We start from the raw sequence: 18,069 nt of genomic DNA, 5'->3' as shown, positions 1-18,069 counted from the left end.
AATTATTTTAGAGAATAATTCTATTTAGGTTTATTGCAGAGCACTAAAACGCACATTCAAAAGAATAACTTTAGATATTTTTGATTAGCCCGTTTACGAGTTATCGCCGATTTCTCTTTAAATATTTCTCCTTTCTTATGAGCCTGCATTTACTTATGAGCACCAGTCAAGGTAAAAGATAACTGTCAAATGAAGTTGTCACTTCAGATATTTATCTATTTAGTGCTTTATTATTATTATTAAAAACTCATACCTACATCGAAAATATTAGCCATGAATTACACTACCGAAGAAAAAGTATTGATGATTAAATGGTATTATCAAGGAAATAGTTATCAAAATAATACCTGGATGATCTGGATGAAATGGATACCTGGAAAATCTACAATCGCAAGGAATATCCAGAGACTTGAGACCAAAGGTACCCTAATAAATACCTGCAGTTGTGAAGCAAGGCAGGAACAAAGAGAAGATGCAAGAAATGATACCGACTTAGAAATTTTATTGTGCGTGGAAGAGAACGATGGAAAGATCAGCACAAGGAAACTTGAGGATGAAATAGGAATAGATCACACTACAGCGTTTCGAATTTCGAAACGACATAAATACTATTCCTTCAAATATGAAAAGCACCAAGAGCTACGAGATGGGGACGAAATACGGCGGCAGGGGTTTTGTTTTGATACGATGGAAAGAGCAAATACGGATAGGGAATTTTTAAAAAACATGTTTCACTGACGAATGCACGTTTACTTTAAATAATGAACCCAATGTTCAAAATTATCGATATTGGAACAAAGAAAAACAACACAGGTTTGTCGAAACAAGGACGCAATATCCACAGAAAGTAAATGTTTGGGCAGGGATATTCGGACACAATATTATCGGGCCATTGTTTCTTACGCGAAATTTAAATGCAGAATATTATTTGGAACTACTCGAAAATCATATTTCAAATCAGGAAGTTTGGTACCAAATGGATGGCTGCCCGGCACATAGTACCCTGGCTGTTTGGTTTGGTTTTATAGGGAATATTTAGACAATAGTTTTAACGGAAACGTTATTGGCCTAAATCATACAGTAAATTGGCCAGCAAGGTCTGATATTTCGCCAAATGATTTCTTTCTCTGGGGCCATTTAAAAAACAGGATATACAAGGATAAAAAATACCTAAATCTAGACGAGTTAAAAACGCTATTTCTGCCGAATGCAATAGAATTTCAGTTTACCAACTAGCGAATGTAAGAAGAGAATTTTATGATCGCCTGGGTTATTGTCTAGCAGTCGATGGAGAAATATTTGAACATCTTAAATCCTAAAGTTCTAACAATTTAATAGTACCTAAATTAATAAGTTATTGAATATTGTAATAATACTATAATTAACCTTGTAATTGATTACTTTATTTTATTTTAATTCATATTAATTTGTATTTATAAATACATCTTTAAGATTTCCGATGTAGGAATGAGTTTTCAATAATAATAAAGCACTAAATAGGTAAATTTCTGAAATGAAAACTTCATTTGACAGTTATCTTTTACCTTGACTGGTGCTTATAAGTAAATACAGGGCCATAAGAAAGGAGAAATATTTAAAAAGAAATCGGCGATAACTCGTAAACGAGCTAATCAAAAATATCTAAAGTTATTCTTTTGAATGTGGGTTTTAGTGCTCTTCAATAAACCTAAATAGAATTATTCTCTAAAATAATTAGGGAAGCCAATAATTGATCCCATTAAAATTTACATGGGATTTCCTATGTCCCATCCGATGATGCAACACCCGGTATGTCTAAATTGTAAGGTTTTTGACATATTTCACATTTCGTGAAAATGAAGAATAAATTTCAATAACAGCTACGTAAATTGTAATTTGCCCTGTATGGCTTGCTATTTAGTTAAAATAACTCTTTTATGTTAAATTAAATTAAAATTTGACCCAAAAAAGCTATAGTGAGACAAAATTAATATTGAACATTGGTCACTTTTAAAAGCTTACTTTTTAAAAAGCTACTTTAAGTTACTCCTTTGTTTTAAATGGAACACCCAGTATATTATTCCGGTGTTCAATGGGGAATTCATTCATTCTTTGGGCGAAGATTTTTCTAGATATTTTAATTTTTATGATTTTGCATCAGTAGATCTTTATTAATTGATAAAATCTAGGTGGTTATAAAAAGAAATACGGTTATAGAAAGATACACGTTCGGACATATCGTCCCATTGCTGCCAAAAGTCACTAACTTACTTTTTATTACTTCCGAGAAAAATGCGTCTAAAGAAGAATTGCATTGCATAAAGATGTTATAGTTAGTAACTATTCGGTATTAAAATAAAACATAAATAGCCAGAAATCGTAGTTAATGACTTTTGCAATCGATTCTCCGCTTCAAAACATAGTTAGTGATTGAATTTGGTTGTTCGGAAAAATGTTAGTTAGTGACTTTTGGCAGCAATAGGACGGTATTTTAATTATTATGGAATTAAAACTAGATATAAATGTATAATTATGTGAAAAAAAATTGCTAGATGAAATCAAATGCTCAAAATACCGTATGATCAAAAAAGGCGTCCAGTTGGCTTGGAAATGACGATCGTTGACATTCCCCATATAATTTTACATCTAAAATGACAGCGATCTTCATTTCATAGCCATCGCTGACGCCGTTTTTTTCGATCAGCAGCCACAATAATTTCTCTTATTTCTGCTGTCGACGATATTTGGTCGAGTTTTGGAAACGCTATCTTTAATATATTTCCATAAAAAAGTGCAGACTAGATAATTCAGGAGCATTTAAGCATTCTATTAGTTGATGAATGCACACTGCAATCAGCAATTAATAGAATCATATCATTTCTGGTGTGGGTAAGTTTCCATTTTCGAGAGATGAGATTTTTTTGTTTGAATTGATACAAAATGATCACTAGTTGTTGAAGTTGGACTATTTTGTCAGCCACCGAGATTTTATTAAATAATAAAGATCTACTAACACTAAATCATAAAAATGAAAATATCTAGGAAAATCTTTGTTTGATGGGTAGACAACTTTAATAGTATTTTGAAGAGACATGAATTCCTCATTGTGTATCGGAATAATATACTGAGTGTTCCACTTAAAAAATACATTAGTAATTTGCTTTTAAAAGTGACCAATGCTCAATATTAATTTTGTCTCACCCTGTGTGACTTTTTAGGGTCAAGATATAATTTGATTTAAAGTACAACAGTTATTTTATATTATTATTATTTTATATTAGACTATACCAGGTAAATTCCAACTTACGTAGCTTTTATTGAAATTTAAAATTCGTTCTTCGTTTTTAGAAAATGTTAAATATGCCAAAAACTTTATATTTTAGTATATGCCCCTCTAATGAAACTCACCTTTATTTTTCTTTGGTGTTCCATTACAAAAAAAACATAATTTTGATGCTTAACTTTTTTGAAGACACCTGTAAAACTCAATATTTTTAAAAAATGCTCCAAATTAACCTACATATGCTCACAAAATTTAATTTCAATAGAAACTGTCGCTCTCCTTGGAGCCTTCGCGTCGTATGTGAGGCACCACCCTGTATATTAATATAAAATAAATTATGGCATTTAATTTTGATCGTGAGCCACCACTTTGAGAAAATGTGAAGAGAGTCTATAACTTACTAAACATAAACATAGGACTTCTTAAGCCTTGCACATTCTTCCCAATCACAAAAGTTAAACACATAGAATCTAAAATTAGTAACCAACACAAACCAAAACACAAAACAACAAAGGCGGTTAAATTATGCCACACAGTCAAACTATATTAGCAACCAGAGAAATAACTATGATAATGTATTAAGAACTTGGTAATCCGAGGTTTCATCAAGTTTAAAATTTGAAATTTAAACGTATTTTTTTAACAAAATATGCCCTTCTTGACTGCTTGTCGAAAAAAACATGTGATGAAGTAGAAGAAAAGTAATCTATAGAGTGTTTCAAACTTGAGCTAAGACGGAATCGAGATATCAAAAAACAATAATACCAAAAAAGACACATGCAATGGAAGTAATTAATATAATTATCTGCTTATATGTAACGATTTAATTTTTTTTTCGAAATCCGTCCACCGATAATTGTTTGACATCATTAGCAATATAATTATAAAATTTAGGCGCAGTATAACTAAAACAGCGCTGGAAAAAGGAAGTGCGATGTTATACAGTGTACACTATATACAGGGTTGTTCACCACATACGACACGGAGTATTGTAGCGAAACGATAAGATTTCTGAAAATTGTAAGTTTTAGGTTCGTTGAAGGACTATTAGAGCTACAACTTAAAAATATTTTTACAACATACAGAGTGTCCCAAATAAGTAAAAAATATTATAGTTGCATTTTTTTAAATGGAACGCCAATGGATTCTATTTTTAGATTCTGCGATTGAAATAAAGATAAATTTGATTAAGATTTATGACTCTTAAACCTTACCGTTTTTGAGATATTTTCAATTTTTTTAAATAAAGTATACAGGCTATTCCATTTAAATTAAGTTATTGCCGTTTAAAGCTAGTAATTATTTAATATAAATTTTTAGACACTCTGTATAAGGTTATTTATTATTATTAGGTATTTTGTTTATTATTGCAACACAATATCTGATCAATAAATAAACTACAGTAAATATTTAGTATTAAAAACTTTGAAACCCTTGGAGAAATGAAGCCACAAAATGTTTACTGCAATTTCAAAAAATTGAAAATATTTCAAAAACGGTAAGGTTTAAGTGTGATAAACCTTAATCAAATTTACCTTTATTTCAATCCTAGAATCTAAAAATAGAATAATATAAAGGGTATTCCATTTAAAAAAATTCAACTATAATATTTTTTACTTATTTGGCACACTCTGTATCTTGTAAAAATATTTTTAAATTGTAGCTCTAATAGTTCTTCAACGAACCCAAAACTTACAATTTGTAAAAATCTAATCGTTTAGCTACAATACTCCGTGTCCTATGTGGCGAACAACCCTGTAGATCCACGTCTAATATTCAAATTATGAAGATCGTGTATACAAATAAGTTTCTCCCTCAAATATTCTGGCTTTGAAGTTGTTATCATTTTGTGAATAAGAACTAATGTGTGATATTCAGTAAAGCTTGAAAGTTTTAGCCAAGACAATTCAGCATACTTATGAGAAACATGATCTAAACGCTTCAGTCCAAATATAAATCTAACACAATTATTTTGCATTACTTGCAATCGATTTTTTTTTGAACATCCATAAATGGAAAGTATACCACGTTGCAATAAGTAAAGAGTGACATAATAAGTGATTCACACAGCTTTTTTCGCAGATTGTAATTTAGAATAAATTTATTTGAATACAATAATCTAAGTTTTATGTACATTTTTCTAAACAGGTTTTTAACATGACCAGTAAACTCAATTTTGAGTCCATAGTCAAGCCCAGTATCTTAACCGAATCAGAAAATTTTAAATTAACTTGACCGATTTTCAAATTGAACAACTGTCCAACTCTACAGGATGAGTTTTCTACGATGTCCTCTAAGGGTATCTCGGAAACTACTGGAGATAGAGAGTCGGTTAAATGGGGAAAGAATTGCAGTTTTGTAGGGTCATGAATTTTTTTCAGATTTTTGAAAAAGTTCATGGCTTACTAGATATTTCGAAAAAAAAAAATTTCGACTATTTTAAAAATTGTACCTCTTCCTTTCTTTATTCCATTATAATCTATTTTAGACAAAAAGTTTTCAGATAAAAGTTGTAAATAATCACATCCTTAATGAGATTGTGTTCTCCATTTTTTTTTTAAAACGTGTCATTTTTGAAATTATAAATATTTTTTTTAAATGGAAACCATAGTTGGCCATGACTTCACAAACAGCGCCATTTTTTAAGCTTTTCAGCGATATAAGCTATAATATGTTTTCTTTTTAAAAAATTACTGAATTATAGCCAATTAATATCTTTCTTGACTAATTTCATTTAGTTGGTATGGTACAGTCTGACAAACGGATCTGAAACAACGGAGCAACGGCAAGGGGATCGCAATTTTCTAAAATCATGACCAATTTCATTCATAAAATATCCATGATCGTGCGGTGTTTCATAAACTTATATCAGGAATTTTTATAATATTTTCCAGTAAAGTTTATAATATTATTTTACTTTAAATGTACCTACATTTTGTTTAGTCATTTGCCAAATATAGTAATATTTGTTAAAACGCGTGTACTAATTACAATAAACACAAATCAAGTTAAAAATATAAAACACAATACAATAACACCGCCACTGGATTTTTCAATAGTAGTGACTGTTTCTACTATTCCTAGAGAGGGGCATAAAGTTGGGGATAATGGCAACAAGACGTGCGAGAATCTCGACCAATCAGACTGGTTGAATCCGGGATGCCATGATGAATTTTGTCAGCGTTGCCAGCTTAACCTAAGCGGACGTTATCTTAAGGAAATACTTTACCTTTTATAATAGGTAGAATGAACGAAATCAGTTAATTAGATAAATATACATTATTACAATAGGAACTACGTCAACATATTAGCATATAATATATAATTATGTATGCTGACATGTACTAAAATATATTCAATTTATAGGTAATATCGAGCAAGTTTGCTTTTCTATAATTAAACGTGACAACATCGACTTTTTTTGCCCGAATTCCTTCCGTTGTTTTAGATTCGTTTGTCAAATAATATTCTTCTTCTGTTATGATATATATAAATATATAACTTTTAAAGACAGAATATTTTATTAAACGGTTCTTTACTATTTCCATTACACAAACTAAAACTTAAAAAAGCAATATCACTACATACACTTTAAGTTATTTTAGAAAATGTTCATAAAATCGGCCATTGTTTTGAGAGTAACAACCCCCCCCCCCCATTAATGCATCATTTTAAAATCGAATTACCTACTAGCTTTTCTCACAGAACGACCGGTCGACTTTATTATACTTCTCCCGTACCGCCTCTTCATAAGTTCTCTTGTAAACCTTGTTGTTAACCATACCGTATAAAAAAATATATAAAATAGATAGGTCAGGTGATCGAGGAGGCCCATGCAATTGGTCCACCTCTTCCTATCCCAGAGTCTGCATAATTATGATATAAATAATTTTTAACATTTCTTTTATTATGAGGGGAGTATCATAATGAAAGTCACTCTATTGATGTGCGAGTCTCTAAATTTAACTTGTCTGGCATGTCTTGAAAACCGTTATCTAAAAAGCGTAAGTAACGTTCACTGGTCAACGTATCCTCGAAAATGTATGGCCAAGAAAAGTTGAACCAATACGCTTTTTTTCATTTAAAAATTAATATTCGCAATTTTTGTTTATTTTAATTTACAAAGTTTACATATGACAGTTTGACATTTCTGAGAGCAACGACGATTGATTTTCCATGGCTAAGTGAAATTGTTTAAAAATGATATGAATTGGCTATCTCAGTAATTATTCGAAAAAAAAAACATATTACAGCTTATATCGATGAAAAGCTTAAAAAAATGGCGCTTTTTATGAAGTCATGGCCAACTATGGTTTCCATTTAAAAAACATATGTTTGTGTCATATTTCAAAAATGACAGGTTTAAAAAAAACGGAGAACACAATCTCATTAAGGATGTGATTATCTACAACTTTTATCTGAAAAATTTCTGTCAAAAATAGATTATAATGGAATTAGAGACATTTTTTAAAATAGCCGAAATTTGTTTTTTTTTTCGAAATATCTAGAAAGCCATAAACTTTTGCAAAAATCTGAAAGGCGCATTCATGACCCCACAAAACTGCAATTCTTTCTCCATTTAACCGACTCTCTATCTCCAGTATAGTTTCCGAGATACCCATAGAGAACATCATAGAAAACTCACCCTGTATATCTCTCACTTTCTGAAAAAAATAGAATTGTATTTTACTTATTCATATTTAGTGAAAGATTACGCTTTTCAGAAAATGCACGCACCATTTCAGTGTACATGACCACAGACAGTAGAGGGTGTCTGGTATGACGGACAGGGTAGTTCCATCCGATATTGTTATACGTCTTGGTGCAATTCCCTGAGTGATATACTCATTAGATGCAGCCAAAGTGCACCCAAAGTGAAAATAAATGCAAGAAACGTTGCCCTCTAACAGAAAATGATAATAATATTAGGAGCTTACACATATAATACATATTACATACATAAATGTTTGCATATGTTTTGGAGACAAGTTTAAATACAAGCTTACTGTATATGCTATTGTTATATTAATACAATTATATTCTACTTTTAATGAACAATTGTTAAGAATTCATGTATGAATTATTTACTGTTTACCGATGAACTTAATGAACATTAACGAAACACTGAGTTAATAAACGAATTATTTATAAAATTCTAAATGTCTAAGTGTAATTATTTAGATTACATAGCCCTGTATATAGTACGTTGATATTAGCATATTTAGAAAAAAAATTACAAAGTTTTGATATGTTGAGGTTATACGTACTAAAAGGAGACTTTTTAAAATCAAAAGAGTTCCAACTGTAAAGTGTGAGCTTCGCCCCCAAAAACCACCCCCAATACCACTGCGTTGGTTTTTCTCTTTTTTCTCGAAAACCATTAGTCGCACAGAAATTTTATTCTTATCAAAAATATTCCTTATAAAATTTGCTACAAAAAAGGTTCTTATACTTATTTTGTTTTTTCGAATAAATATTGAGCAGCAAGCGATCGAAGTTAGGGGTAGTTTTCATCGTAGATGATTTTTGACCTGACCTTATCAAATTATTTAATGTCAATGAATAAAACACTTTAAGATGTTAAAATAACGTTCAATTGTTGCAATGGTAACAAAATTAGTATATTTTTGAGTAATTTAAGTGATATTTTTTTGTAAAATTTCTTCTTTAATCAAATCTTTAATTTTCAACAGATATAAAAATTAATGAAATTATATAATTTTTGCAGAGTACCGAAATTTTGTGAGATGAAAAAGTACCATAATTTATAAAGCCAGAGGTTTAACTTTTAGGTACGTTCCAATGCGAAACTAACGAAGCATTCACAACACTGGTGCGGCGCCATCGACAATAGGCAATACATTTTTTGGTAGATAGTGCGATTTTAGTGTTATTTTAAACGTGCTTTTTATGCATTTTTGTATGTTTTAAACCTGCGTTATCTGCGCACTGCCATCAAAATATCTGAGAAAAATGAACAAGTTCTAGTCGTTGGACAAGATATCGATCTTGTTGTTTTATTAGCAGCACTTTTCCCCGGTGCAAAAAAGACATTCTTTTTCTGAAAGAAGCCGTAGGTAATGTAGTATAATGGAAGTATAAGCTTGGCTATGGCTAGATAAACAGCGATTTGTACGAGCTCACGGTTTAGTTGGCATTTTAACGGTTGTTTTGATGTTTGTTCCCTGAAAGTTGAATAGAAATAGAAGGTAAAGTTGACAGACTTAAGGGAGAAAAAAAGTTGAATACCTGGTTTGATTATATTAGTTGAATATTTGCTTCGTTAATATTTTCGAGATTCCGAGGTTGCCAGATCTTCATTTGGATTTAACATGAGTAAAGGAACTAGAAGTGCGTCAGTGTCCAATCCCCATGATGATAACCAACTAGAGACGATAATAACTAAGCTCGTCCCAAAATTGAATCAAAGAATTGAGAATCAGTTGGAAAACTTAAGTAACAGATTTGAAAAAATAGAAAACAGTGTTGGGAGTATTATGGAGAAACTTAATACAATAGAAAGTATGACCCAGTCCAATAGACAGTCTATAATAAAGATGGAAGGAAGAATGGATAACCTCGAATATAAAATCAGACAAAATTCTTTAAGAGTTGTTGGTTTGGAAGATGGCTCTGACGAAAACTTAGTGTCTAAAATGCTTACTCTACTCAATGATGCTGTAAGGGTGAAATGTTGTTTGCAAGAAATTAACAATGTTTATAGAATGGGTAAAATGGAAATTGGGAAATCAAGAGTAACAATAGTTTCATTCACATCAGTCTTAAAACGCAATGAAGTTTTTAATAACAGAAGAAATCTTAAGGGGACAGGCATTTACATTAACGAGGACCTGACAGCAAAGCAACATCAAGTATTGCTGGCAGCAAGAAGGAAATATGGCATGAGAAACGCATGGTCGACATATGGAAGAATTTTGGTTAATGATGGCAACAGCGTACAAGCGTTTAAAGAGGCAGACAATGTTTAAAATCCATGTTGGCTTTTTGCGAAATACATATCCTTTTTTTCTCTACCAGCACTGGTGTCTATTTTTATAATTTATTTAATGTGAATATATTTAATACCTTGGAATATTTTTACTCTCTTTTTGCGATTACAATGTATGATTACTAATAACTAATCGAAATTAATATTTTTTACATATACATATATGTATTTGCCTGCGTATAGGTACCTGCAAAGGACTATAGTACTATTGTGATTCTTTAACTATAAAATTTTCATTTTTTCTCGCTGTAGAGAATTTATTCGACAAAAAATGTTAGATATTTCTTTTTTGTTTCTATGGTCTCATTGCTAAAAAAAACAATATAATGATAGAATATTTTTACTTCGTTATAAGTTCATCAGATATGTACTGTTTTATTACCTTGTTTTTGATTATACCGTTGTATGCTTGATTTATTTTTATTTTTTTTTAATCTAATATCTGATGGGCTCGTATTTATTCGCTGAACGAGAATTATATCTCATTATTGTAGATCTATTTCTCTTTTAAATTTTCTGTGCACATTACTTTTGTTTAGCGTCTTATATGGCTTCGGCGAGCAGTAATAAAAATAAATTTTATTTTTCTCATTTTAATATAAGATCACTATGTTCAGATTTCGACAGTTTTTCTGATTATGTGGCGGCAGAGGCGTTTGATATTTATGGTCTCTCGGAAACATGGTTGAGTGAGCCTTTGAGTAGCAACAATTTTAAAATACATAACTATAATCTCGTTCGCAAAGACAGAGATGGCCGTGGTGGCGGAGTGGCATTTTATGTTGTCAATTCTTTAAAATTTCAGGTAATCGATACATCTGCCCAGCAGAGTGCCCTGGAACAACTTTGGATACGTACTAAAATAAATGGTAAAATTATTTGCTTCGGGACATTATATCGACCCCCCATGGCCAATTTGGCATCTTCTCTGGATGATCTGGAGAATGCCATTGTTAGTTTTTTGCCTGATTGCGATGTTGTCATGTTTGGCGGTGACTTGAATGTGGATATGTTGGAAGCGGGAAGCCCTGGGTGCTCTGCCATTAATCAGTTCTTCAATAAATATAATTTAACGCAATTAGTGCAGTCGCCCACTCGTATTTCTCAATTCGGGGGTAAATTAATTGATGTTTTGGTTACATCTAACCCAAAACTAATATCAGATGTGCAGGTTATTAATATGGATAATATATCTGACCATCATCTAGTATTAACAGATTTAGATCTTCAAAAAAATCGTGTGCCCATTTCCTATCGCACTTATCGTGATTATTCACATTTTGTTCTTACAGATTTTGTGAATGATCTTTTTAACGTGAACTGGCAAAACATATTTAATATGACTAATATTGATCAGATGATTACTTTTTTTCAAAAAAATATAACAGACGTATTTAATATACATGCACCACTTAAAACATCTAGGTTTTCTAAACCCCCCGCTCCCTGGATTACCGATAATATCAAATTTATGATGAAGCTGCGCCAGAAGGCTCTCACAAGATATAAAAAGTTAAAAACTGATACCTCTCTATATGAATACAAGCAGCTTCGTAATCTGGTAACAAGTGCTGTACGGAACGAAAAAAAAAGCTTATCTTGAATATAAATTTAGACTAGATCCTGCTTCTTTTTGGAAAACTTTAAATAACCTTAACATTACTTCTAAAAGCTCCGATGCATCTGCCTTGCTCCAGACCTCTGATGCGGCTGATCAGCTTAATTCTTTTTTCATTAGCAGCATTCCTCAAATAGGAGTGACAAATAATAATCAATTTATAGATAAATATTCTAATAAAATTCATCCAAATGTTCACAATGCTTTTAAATTTGAAGAAGTTAATGAAGCTGAAGTTGAAAGAATCATATATTCAATTAAAACATCTTCTGTTGGCTCTGATGGCATCGACATAAAAATTACTTTATTGATTTCATATTTGACACCCTACATAACTTATATCATTAATAAAGCTCTTTCTTCAAACACATTTCCATTAAGCTGGAAAATGGCAGATGTAATACCGGTGCCAAAAAATGACGTTCCTAGTGAACTTTCTCATTATCGTCCTATAAGTATTCTACCCATTTTCTCTAAAATATTAGAACGAATTATGTTTACACAACTTAATGAATTTGTTCTAAATAATTCTATAATACCCGTGACACAATCTGGGTTTCGAGCGCGGCATGGCACCACAACAGCGCTCTTGCATGTTTGTGATGATATTTTTCGTTCATTAGACAGTGGAAATGTGACTGCACTTGTACTGTTGGACTACAGCAAAGCGTTTGATACCCTTGATCATAATTTACTTCTCACCAAGCTAAAATATTTTGGTCTCCATGATTCCGCTCTTATACTTTTTAATAATTATTTAAGTAATAGGAAACAACGAGTACGGCTGGCATTTACGTTTTCTGAGTACACAGATGTCAACCAGGGTGTCCCACAGGGTAGTATACTAGGACCTTTATTATTTTCTTTGTACACCTGCGACTTTAGCGAATTTTTAACTGTTTGTAAATCTCATCAATACGCCGATGACACCCAAATATACCACTCTTTTCAATTATCTAATGTCAATAATGCCTTAAGAAATATTAATTCAGATCTTGATACGATTGTAAAGGTGTCTAAATCTCACAAGCTGGTACTCAATGGAAGCAAATCCAAATTGTTGTTATTTGGCATGCCTGATCATCAATGTATGGAAGTTATTATTGATGGCACACTAGTTGTACCTTCAAGCTGTGAAAAAAAACTTAGGCATATTGTTGGATAACCAACTTAAATTTGAAAATCATGTGTCCAGCGTCCTGCAAAAAGCTTATTATAAATTAAAAGTACTTTACATGCATGCAAATATTCTATCTACTGATATTAAGTTAAGGTTAACTAATTCTTTGGTGTTATCTATGATCTCCTATAGTGATGTTTTATTCTGGCCAGCCATTACACAAAGAAATAGATATAGCCTACAAAAGCTTCAAAATGCCTGCTTAAAGTTTAGTTTTGGCAAAAGAAAATTTGACCATGTCACCCCATTGTTAGAGGCGTCCAACTGGTTAACATTGGACGAACGATTCAATGTTCACTTAGCTACCCTTGTTTATAAAGTTCGTCACAGTCAACTCCTAAATACTTATATGACAAATTAATTACTAATAATAGTATCCACGGTCGGGCAACGCGTAACTCCCGAAATTTTGTTGTACCTAAACATAGAACTTCCAAGTTTCGAGGCTCATTTAGTTATTCTGCTGTAAAAATATTTAATGGTTTACCAAATAGTGTATTATGCAGGCCCTCTGTTGGCTCATTCAGGAAGGCTGTCAGGCGTCATTGTGTGAATGAGAGAAGTATTTAATTTCGTCGAGAGTATTATTTTAAAATAACTTATAATTATTTCTGTTTTTAGTTTGTTCACTTAATGCTCGCCTTTGCTATCATATTATTGTTTTCTATAATCTTTTAGTGTCATTAGTTACTGCTCACGAAAAAACTTAGACTTAGAATTTAGTTGTTAAGCTTATATTTAACAGTGCGGTTAGATGGAGTAGCATTGTGCTAGATCTCGCCGCATCTTTTATTATTATATTTTGTATTTGTTTTTCTTGGGTACTAAATAAAGACATTTATTATTATTATTATTATTATTATTAATGTGAAACAACGAATGTATAGTTCAAGAGACTTGCAATCATCCAGTATTATAAGTAATTTAAAAAATCAATTTTATTTATTCACGCTTTCTGTTTCATCAATTAGCGGGTATGACACGACATCAAGATTTTTTGGAAAAGGAAAACAACAACACGTACAAATATTTAATAAAGAAAAAGACCTTGATAGTATCGTCGATATTTTTAACAACACAAAGTCAACACTTGAATAAATTGAAAAAGCTGGAGAGACGTTTATACTGATACTATACAAACTTCAATCATCTGAAGGGTGCCTTAGTGAGCAAAGATACGCTTGTTTCAATAAGTTAGTTGGTCAAGCAAACAGCACGGTACTTTTATCAAAATTGCCTCCCACATGTGCTGCAGCTAAGCATCATTCCCAGTTGCATTAAAGTCGGCATGAAATGTACAACTATGTACGGAACCTGTCGTGGGCAAAGTTGTTCGAATACTGAGCACATTCTAGAAACTATAGACGATGACAATATGCAGATGGAAGTATGAATGTTAGTTTAGTGGAATAGGCAATGTTTTTGTTTATATTATACAGTATTATATCTGTTGCGTGTATATTTAGCACGTTAAAATACCTTAGGAGACTATAGTTATTTTAATATTAGTATAATTTGAAAGGCGACCTGTATTTTTTTTGTACTCCATTTTTCAAACGGTTATTGCTCGAAATGCATTGGATAAATATAAATAATGAATAATAAACCAAACCTTTTTTGTAGCAAATTTTATAAGGAATATTTTTGATAAGTATCAATTTTTTTGTGGGACCAACAGGTTCTGAGAAAAAAGCGAAAAACCATCGAAGGGCGTATTGGGGGTGGTTTTTTGGGGTGAAGCTCACACTTTAGAGTTAAAAACTCTTTTGATTTTGAAAAGTCTCCTTTTGGTGCGTCTAATCTCAACATATCAAAACTTTATAATTTTTTTCTTCTATTCGGCTATTTTAGGTCTAATATAAATATACTAATAGATAAATTCCAACTTACAATTTTTCTTCAAGTTCCTAGAACAACCTTTAGAGAGCCCAACTGTTATGACGAATAAAAAAAAGATATTTTTAAAAATTTTGTCTAGTTAAGGAGTACTACAAATTTCGGATTTTTTTTTGACTGAACTACTTTGTTCTACCTGGTAAAATGAAGTAAATTCTTTACGTAGAATATTTATATTCTACCTTATAAACAATAATAATAGTCATTTGGCAGTAGACCCTAGGGGGCACTCTAGGGTTTTGTAAGTATAACTAATTGTAAAATACAAGAAAATTGTACAAAAGTTCTGATTAAAACAAAAAATCGGCGATCATTAAGATCTGCAAACCATTTATTAGAAATTAATAATGTATTTTAAATGAATTACAATAGTACGTCATATTATTAGATATAGGCAATACAGAACTTGTATTAAATTGGATTACATTTGATCCAGAATAAAAATCTTCAATTACTATTATTTAATAATATATAACCCAGCAAAATAAAAATCTTCAATTACTGGATCAAATGTAATCCAATTTAATACAAATTCTGTAATTTATACTATTTATGATAACTTATTATATCAGGATATCTACATCAAAAAGCGCAAAGTAATAATTATATTTTAGCTATTTAGTAATCTAACTAATTTATAAAAAAATCAACAAAAGAATGTTATAGAAAAATACACTCACCGGTACGAAAAACGCCACCTTAAAATTTTGATGTATTTTAAAGTTTAATTTATTTTGTTCTAATGGGCCGATTTTGATGATTTTTAAGCAATATATAGCAAAATTATTTGCCTTTTTCGTACCTCTTTCTAAATTGAAAATGAAAGTTCCCATGTTTCAATTATACGAGAGGAAACAAAATGTTGACATTTTGGTAATAGTTCGAAACACCCGTGGAATTTGTTAAGACAGCAAAGAATTTAAAAATCATTTTATCATCTAGGTACATATAAATCATAAACACTATTCCAGAGAGAACACTAATAATTAAAGTGAGAGGGCTTGTAGAATAGGGCATTTCGTAGACAAGTTTATTTTGTCACCGCGCTTCCCAGACGAGCATAGCGTTTGGGCAAGTTTGCAAGTTATTGCAAGTTAAACATTTGACAGGATTAATTAGATTGTCAGTAGCTTTTTCTATTTATTAGCTCTAGAAGGAGATAACTAAAATCTGTTGATAATCGGAGTAATAATTGTTTTTGACTGAATGTGCCTGTTCTTTTAGCTTGTCAGAAGAGAAGATTATTGTCATTATTTCAGATTCCACGATTATTCGGCATTTTTGTTTTGTGGTTGAGATCCAGACAAAACGTTTCCTTTAAAGGTAAGTTTTATCTCGGTAATTATATTTTAACATAACTAATAGTAATAGTGAGTGCACATAATAATCACCTGTTCACTCCCAACCAAGTTAGATAAAAAAGATATTGAAGATTGCAGCCTTGAGTTGGAGTATGGCAAGGAGTATGGAGTTAAATAAATTATGTTCCTAAACAGTATTTTATTTATAGGTTTTAATGCTTTAAAGTCTAATAATAAATTTTAGTTGTCAACAAAATAATCTAAAAAAAAGTACGAAGATTTCTTATTATAAACTTGAAAGATTATGATTCGGTTCAAATATACAAATTTTAAATTTTTGTGGCCAGTATATAGGTATGAATGTACTATATCGATAATGCGCTCATAGTTCGGGTTAGACGCCAAAGGCCGCGCCACTAACACAATCTTCAAAAATTAACGTTGATCGGTCTCTCTCACTTTAGTTATTAGTTTCTCTCTGCACTATTCCATAGATCTATTAACTGAAACCAAAAGCAAAGGCATGGTTTTAATGTAAAAAATACAAAAAAAATGTTAGTATCTTCTTCAAAAGCGAATATCTCCAAAAAATTAAAGCTATTGAGATGAGCCAAAAAATGAACTATCGAGAAAATATACACTAGATGATAAAATTATTTTTAAATTTCTTGCTTTGTTTCAAATTTTCACCAAAATATCAACATTTTGTTTTCCCTTGTAATGGACACATGGGAACTTTCATTTTTAATTTAGAAAGAGATACTAAAAGGCCAAACAAATTTAGCTACAAATTGCTTAAAAGATCATCAAAATCGGTCTACTAGAGCATAATACCGGGTGCGTCTCAAAAGTGGCTCACCCCTATAACTTTTTCATTTTTTCAGATAAAACAACGATATTTGGTATGTTAGTATATGACATAAATTGGGATTGATTGACGTATTCAATTGTTTTCGGTCACTTCCGGTTTCACCGGAAACGACTACGACTTTTGATTTTTAAATGGCACCCTCGGTATTTTTTTTTACTTTATTCGATAGAAAATGACACTCTGAATCGAATGACATATCATGTGTCAACTTTTGACATTTTGGCATATGGTTTATTTGAAATTGTAACATGCGGTTCATAACGACAATTTGACTCAAAATACCAAGTGTGTGATATCAAATTATTCGTAAAAAAATGCTTTTTCCAAATATGCTAATAAGCCACCCTCGTTCCATTTGAAAAAATTGAGATATGATTAAAAATACGATTTGGGCATCTTTTAACCGGCCTGGACAAGGCACTAAAAACATTAAACGATAAAATCTATTTTTTCAAGGCTCCTTTCCAAGGCTTGATTAAAAATTAGTGTTTTTTACACAGCCATGGCACTCTAGATTGAAATTTAAAATAGAATTTGTTTTTGAGTGATTATGTCAAAAATTGACATATGATATGTCATTCGATTCAGAATGTCATTTTCTATCGAATAAAGTAAAAAAATACCGAGGGTGCCATTTAAAAATCGTTGTAGTCATTTCCGGTGAAACCGGAAGTGACCGAAAACAATTGAATACGTCAATCCCAATTTATGTCATATACTAACATACCAAATCTTGTTTTATCTGAAAAAATAAAAAAGTTATAGGGGTGAGCCACTTTTGAGACGCACCCGGTATATAAAATTTTAAAATACATGAAAATTTTAAGGTGTCCGTTTTTCGTGCCGGTGAATGTATATAAAAACAAAAATAATTTAGAAATTATATTAACATCATATTAATCTCACTTATCAGAAAAATATATTATATACAA

General features: G+C 31.1%; 1 protein-coding gene across 2 annotated transcripts in view; it reads right to left on the bottom strand.

Annotated features, from left to right (window-relative positions):
• The window catches only part of LOC115890892 (glucosamine-6-phosphate isomerase), a 44,976-nt gene that overhangs the window by 5,275 nt on the left and 21,632 nt on the right, over positions 1-18,069 (bottom strand). The gene's annotated exons all lie outside the window — the stretch shown is intronic.

The sequence above is a fragment of the Sitophilus oryzae genome, unplaced genomic scaffold (genome assembly GCF_002938485.1).
Source record: "Sitophilus oryzae breed Bouriz unplaced genomic scaffold, Soryzae_2.0 scaffold_937_pilon_pilon, whole genome shotgun sequence".
NCBI lineage: Eukaryota > Metazoa > Arthropoda > Insecta > Coleoptera > Curculionidae > Sitophilus > Sitophilus oryzae.
This window is presented reverse-complemented; position numbering and strand designations above follow the sequence as displayed.